Source organism: Coffea arabica, chromosome 7c (genome assembly GCF_036785885.1).
Source record: "Coffea arabica cultivar ET-39 chromosome 7c, Coffea Arabica ET-39 HiFi, whole genome shotgun sequence".
NCBI lineage: Eukaryota > Viridiplantae > Streptophyta > Magnoliopsida > Gentianales > Rubiaceae > Coffea > Coffea arabica.
In genome coordinates this window covers 19,272,880-19,280,154 of record NC_092322.1, presented here as the reverse complement: position 1 = coordinate 19,280,154, position 7,275 = coordinate 19,272,880, and the positions used below count along the sequence as shown (strand labels likewise).

Sequence of the window (7,275 nt, the reverse complement as noted above, 5' to 3'; positions counted from 1 at the left end):
GTGGAGGGGAATAAAATATTTTTGGGGTGAGCTAGAAGCTCAGCGAGTAACCATTAAAATCAGTAATCAAATCGGTTTCACAATAGTTCATTTCAATGATGTCATAAATCGATGATGTCATAAATCAAATGATAAGTCCCGAAACAATTACAACATTTTCAATACATTAAATATGGAGTATCAATAATTCAAGAAACATTTAGCAAGGAAAGCAATAAGAACACATTCATTAAAAGGATACGGGCTCACAAGAAGCCAAATGTTCCCGCACGCGCTCGTTCTCCTGACATTTCTGTGGCGACCCCACTTCCCCCTGAGGCGAACCAAAGGGTTGGCGGATCGTCTGCCCAGCTCTCGCCAGGACTCAAGCACGCATTTCAAACCTGAATTCCTCCGAAGAAAAGTCTAATCTATTACATCAGCAATTCTTCCAAGTAAAACTTTATAACTCCACAGTATCTTCAGGGATAACAGTGACATAAGTCAGCCCTTCGACGGCTCTTAAAACTATCGTTCACGCGCCTTACAAGAACAAAGTCGTACAATCCTAACGTACAAAAACCCAAACAGCGGAAACATAAAAATACCCCAGCCATAGGTCACCACGAGAGCCACACATTTTCCAGCTTCAAGTGGTAACACAAAGGCGAAAGTACGCAAGCAGGATTACACGTTACAAACTGAAATTTACAATTCTTAAAACCACATTGTCCAAACACACGCGTAACCAAATAAAAACAGCATCCAACTTCTCAAGCCTCAAAACCTGTAAGGAAAACAAATAAACGTGGGGTGAGCCGAAGCTCAGTGGTGCCCCAAAACATGCATCCAAATAAACATTTAACAGATAGAAATTTGCAGCATTAAACAAGTAGGAAAGCGAGTAACAACACAGGGCTCTCAGGAGCCAATTTCCACGCTGGATTAGATACCATCGTAGTTGACCCTCCGTCAACTTTCACTACTTATAGTCCATGTAGATCCACTTATTTTAATCCTAACCCGTCACCATTCATACCTCTGCTTTGGGCCCAAACTTCATCTACCGACGCAGTATACTCGAGATATACCCGTAATAAATTTGTCGAGGGATTCACCCAACGACGTAATTGTAGTCTGATTCACGCGTCGAGGGATTCACCCAACAACGTAACTACATTTAGATTGCAGTCAGATTCACGCGTCGAGGGATTCACCCATCAACGTAACTGCGTTTATGTTTAAGAATTTAGTTATAGTAGTCAGATTCACGCATCGAGGGATTTACCCAACGATGTAACTACTTTTAGATTCATAGTAGTCAGATTCACGCATCGAGGGATTCACCCAACGATGTAACTACTTTTAGATTCATAGAAAATATTTCACACACATCACCACTCGAACGGCTAGTGCGATAAAGTACACACTGCTCACTTCGATGGATCAAATCATTTATTGCATGTTGACAACTATCACATAGTGGATTGATAAAGCGCTTAACCACATAACATAGAACAAGCAGGGACACTCACCAAGAGTGAAGTTCAGATATTGGATTGAGGATCGAGTTCCGCGTCCTCGTAAAATCCTAGAATATCAGAATTTAAGCCATAAGTTTTCTATTGGAACTGTTGGCTTGCACATGTAGAGTTTTCTAGCATGTTGCTAGCTTACTTTTCTCAAAATATTTACTTGGAATCAAGCTTGTGAGATCAGTACCATATCTCTCATCGTTCTCCTGAAATACTTTTCCTTAAAGAAAAATACTACTATTATTTTCTTAAAATAAGTCGGAAAGCTATTTAATATCGAGGCTAAGAGTATACCTTGAGAAAAAGTTCCTTTGAGTGGCGGTGCTTGCAAAATTTATTGCTAAGGCTTCAGGATAAGGTTTCTTATACAATTGTTGCTAAAGCTGTTTGTTAAAAGGAAATAAGGTCTTTCTTGCCGAGCGAGTTTTCTATGCATATAGCTAAGGTGATCAAGACTCACCTTTTAAACTTTTCCTTAGTTAAAACTAGCCTTAGACGATTTATAAAGAAGGAAGGAATTTGAAACAAAACTAAGGTTTTGAGTCTGGGGGAATCATATTCCCAAATTAATAAGGCTAGTCTAGCTTAAGGGGTAAAAGTCATGTTGCCCAAGTTTCTAAGGCAAAAATAGTAGATACTATGTTTAGTAGTACGATGCTAGATCTGTACCGTTCAAAACTTGAAGCAAAATATTTTTCATTTACTTAGTCAAGCGTTTACTTGGAGTCACAAGGTCGGTACACTTCTCACATTTTCGATTCCAATCCAAAATCACATTTTCTCAATATTGCACAATTAGAATTTAAACAGTAATAACACTAGAGCTCATCAATTCTTAGCCCTGTGTTCCAACAAATTTATATCTAAGCATAAGCAGGAAAATTTACCAAGGCTTCGTCAATACTTAGCACTTGGTAATCAGCACTTATATCCACTCACAGTTTCACAAAATAGTAGCACAGATTTCTAAGAATTTCAGCAATTCAGTTATCCATTCAGGGTGGGAGTTCATAGAGCCCACCATCAGCCAATTTCCAATAACTCAACCATCAACTCAAAAGTGGGAATTCATAGAGCCCACTGTCCACAATTTCAACACATGATATACTAATGAAAGTAAATTTCAACCATTAGTTTTTCAGGCATTGAAATACGAGTAGAAATTGTTTCATTGGCCAGGCTTAAACATACGTTTAGCAAGTACCTTCTTACATCTAACTCTTTGAGAATTTCATGAACGCAATAGGGTCAAACCACAATCATTAACATCAACATTTTCCATGTGTTTCCAATCATTAAGTTTCAAGGAATAACTTCGCAATTTAAGTTGGAAATTCGTACCCAAACTTTGGTAACTACAAGGAAAATTTCCAGCATTGGCATGCCCATATCTTTGGTTAGACCATCCCATATATTAAATATCACATTGCTACCCAACTTGTATCTCTTAAAATTTGCATCTCGCATGCAGTTTTGACCCATTATGATCCAAGGAAAATAAAATAAAATTCCCGAAACTGATTACAATTTCCAAAGACAACTGAAATTCTGGTTGGTACCACTCGGATATCAACAAAATTTCCAGCAGCTAAAGGTTTACAAAAATCCAAGCTTTCCTTAGTTTAAACATGGTGTTAGGGACTCAAATTCAGCAATCAACCACTTAGCTGGCTATTAAAATTTTCCATTTCAAAAATCAGATTCATTCCATAATTAAAAGCATCCAGAAAATTCAGAACTTTTATCCATCAGCCACGGATGAACATGCATGAAGAAATGTTCTGTAATCATTTTATTTTTCTGGCTAAACCATGCTTTAAAACTCTCAGCTTCCTCATGCAATCTCTTAGCAAAACAATGCACATTTCCAGATCAGGAGTTGAAATTAAACCATGATTACAAACCCCAAAATTTCCAGGTTTAAATCTCACGGTTCTTTCTCAAAATTTCTGGCAATAACAATGGTTCTAAAACAGGATTTTCTTTGGTTAAAATAGAATTTTTGGTACTCTATTAGGACATGTACACACGTAGCTAGCTAGTAAAGGTTTCCAAATCCAATCCAGATTCAAACTACAATTGTACTCATCTAACCCAAATCCAGAAATTATATCAACTAGTGAAATCCGGAAACACTTCAATATTTTCAGCTCAATCATTTGGTTAGCTAAATTTTCCAGCAACCATTTATCTTGTATAAAATTCTTCCTTGGCTTATTCAGGGATTTAAATACTCAAATTCGGCATACGGATACTTAATTAACTGAGTAACATTTCTAGTTAAAAATTTAGGTTCGAATCATAACCCAAATCGTCGAATTTCCAAGAAAATCTCCAGCTAGCCTCGGTTTGAGCTGCACAAAAATCCGGTTGCATCTTATTTTTATTTTCAGTTCTAGCTCAACTAATTAACTACATGCAAAGCTAAAATTTCTTGTCATTAGCTAGCTAAATATGATTATAGGCTCAAAACAACAAAATTAAACCAAATCAAGATGCATTACTTCCAAACAAACTCACGGCAACATTACTACATCAAAACAGAATTTCTTATGTTCCTTGGTTCATCATCCGATATCTCTTCAGTTAAAGCCTTTTATTGCCCTTAAAGTCTCACATGCACAATTGCTGAGTTAATTAGCTAACATCCAGACCAGAAAATCAGCTCGGCAACAGCAAAACACCTTCATAAATCCAGAACTAGGTGAGACTACACTCGGATGAGTTTGCATGTGAAAAGTTCTATTTCATTTTTATTTCCAAAGTAATCCAGGCTAATTAAATTCATGCATGACCCTAATCATAATAATCATCCGAGATTCGATTAGTTAATCACCATTTCAGGCTCAAATCACTTCAGAAAAACACATTAAAGCTGCACTATCAGCTCAGCTCCTTGGCAGAACCATCTAGCCGAAATAGAATTTTCCACAGCTTTGATTTCAACATCTGATGGCACAGATTAACACATGCAAGACCACGGCTAGCTTAATCTACCTCTGATAAACTATTTTCATTCCAGAAAATTTACCTCACAGCAATTAAATTCACGCACGAAATCTGAAAGAAAAGTTTCTGCTCCCTCTCGGCTTACACACGCACGGCAGTGGTCCTGGTTGGGTTTGCAGCTGGAAATGGTGTTGGTGAAGATGGTTGCAGCTGATGGTGTTGGTCTGAAGTGAACAAGGATGGTGAGGTCCAGTAACTCCTCCAACTTCCACCAGCTCTCCCTACTCCCTCCTCTAGCTTACGGACAGGCAGAGATGAAATGGAAGTGCAGCCCGCGGCTTCTTCCTTTGGTCCTGCTTTGTCGATGGTAACTAGGCAGAGAAGGAATGTGTTTGTGGTCTGGGATATGGAATGAAGATGAATGAAGGGTGCCGCGGTTTTGAAGATGTTGAGCTGCAGAAATTGTTGAGTGTTGAGTTGGTTTAAGCTTTTGATTGGTGGAAATGGGCGGTGGTGGAAGAGCTTGTAAGGAGTGTTTGGTTCGGCTTTGTAAGGTTATGGTGAAGTGAGGATTTGGTGAATTTCTAAAGGCATTTTGGCCTATTCACTTCTCCTCCTATTATCCCCTTAAATCCTTAGTTCTAACTTAGCTCCAAAAATTATCCCCAAGTGTGATTTGATCGCCTAATTAAATCGCTAATCTTGCAAGACTTTGGTTATCGAGATTTTCCTCAAGTATGATTTAATGGCCTAATTATACTTTGGTATACCTAAACCATTTTATCGAATTTTTATAGATTACAACTTAGTATTAAGGTTCCCAACATTCATACTTCATTAGTTTCTTATTAAAATCAAGTTTGACCTTGTAATAAAAAATCTAACATTTTATTTTAAGGCGAAAATTAATCTAACTCAAGAAATATTAATTTAATATAGCAAAACCGAATAATTCAATATTAGGCACAATTATATTATTTATTTCATAAAAATTATCTTTACGCTTTATTTCAAAACAATTAATTACTATACTAGAATTCAGGGAGATTACTTGTTAGATTAGAGAAATAGTTTACCATAGAAATATGAAGTTAAAGTAACAAAACTAAGAAGTTTAGTGGTTTAGCACGATTCTTTTATTTTGCACCTAACATTTATCTTTACGCATTTATCTAACAATAATTAAATCTTAGTGCTAAAATTTATTAAAGAGTTAAAAGAAATGCAAATGATCTACAAAATAATATTTATATATATATTTTTCAGGGTTCTCACAATTTCCTTTTTTTTTTCATTTGAAATTGCATTTTTTCATTCAACCTTTCCCGGACATCGTTCAGGCTCCACCAACCTCCACCAACCTACAAAGGTAATACTCGAGTATACCAAACGTTCACCCAGGTCCCTAATCGCCCGACCGAGTCCGCTTCTGGCTCGAGACGACCGGTAACAAGGGGCAATGGCCAGTTCAGCCCAAAAGGCTTACATTCATGCGCAAGTAGCATTTAATCATTAATCATGAAAATTTCACATTTATTTAGGCCGAGTGCGATAAAGTACACACTCGCCCAGAAAACTCGTTTTAACAATCATTGAAAGCACTTAACACATTATCAATCCATAATAACAAGCCAATAAGTCAAGAAAATATATCAAACAAGTAACACTCTCATATAAGCACGCATGATATGCAAGAAAACAGTTCAAAAGTAACTTTGGAAACAGTTCAAAAGTAAATAATGCAAGAAACGTTTCACAAGTACTTTGGAAATAGTTTAGGGTCACTCACCTCCATGGCTCAGAACCCATCCATCATATAACATTGCCTTGCTCAAATCCAAGCCTTAGATCACAAACCCAACGCAAACAAGTTCCTTTAAAAGTTCGGACAGCACTTCCCCTGAATTTGCTAACTTTTCCAGCCATCATGGCTTCATTATTTCCTCAACCAGTCCCAAAGGTACACACACAACAGCAAAGTTCATCCACTAGCCATTCAACAAGCTCCAAGTAGTACTAGTACAAGTCAAGCTAGGGAAAAGTTCGGAAATGAAAGTTAAGCTCAAAACCAGAAAAACAGTTTTGACGTCATTTTGCGGTAATGGTACCAAAGGCGCTACGATTGTCGGATGAAGGTTCAAGACCCACCGTTTCGAAGCTAAGAGATAGGGTTACAATATTGAAGAAGGTCACTCAACCCAGTTTCGAGTGTATCCAGGTCAAAAATGCAAGATACTACACCAGAATCACAAAAATAGATTCACCAAAACGCATTCTAGCGGAAACATCATAACTCAGGCTCTACAAGTCCAAATCCAGAAATTCCAAAACCAAATGAGAGCTAAGAAACAGGGATAAATTTCATCAGAAGGCCTCAAGAACTCATTCGGAAGCAATCTAGACCAAAACAACCAATTACAGAAGCAAATCCCAATTTCGGGTAAAACCAGAACAGCAATAGTAATTTCGACTTTTCTCATTCCACACTACTCCGATTGATCTGAAATTTTGTAGGCACCTTTAAAATGTCATTCCCTACAACTTTCATGTTTTAAGCAAAGGCCAATTCGGCCTCTATCTAGGACCTAAAAATTCGGACAGAATGTTCATCACAAAACCCTCACTTTTCAATTTTTGGTCCAAAACAGAAATTGGTTGCAATTAATCACTTTTTCCACCTCATAGAGTCCTTAAACATCATTTCCAATCATCATATATAGCCACACAACCATGTTTATATTAAAACAGAAAAATCCCCAAAAATAATAAAACTTCACCAATTCAACCAAAACCAAGAAATAATCCATAAAGT

The 7,275-nt window shown here is 37.1% G+C and overlaps 1 long non-coding RNA gene across 1 annotated transcript; it reads right to left on the bottom strand.

The window, feature by feature from the left end:
* Positions 1-364: 364 nt before the first annotated feature.
* On the bottom strand, positions 365-5,240 carry LOC140010269 (uncharacterized). The gene is made up of 3 exons (XR_011817573.1): positions 4,546-5,240; positions 1,515-1,570; positions 365-766 (listed from the first exon to the last, which is right to left on the bottom strand). It is a non-coding gene; the product is annotated as an uncharacterized lncRNA (long non-coding RNA).
* Positions 5,241-7,275: the final 2,035 nt, after the last annotated feature.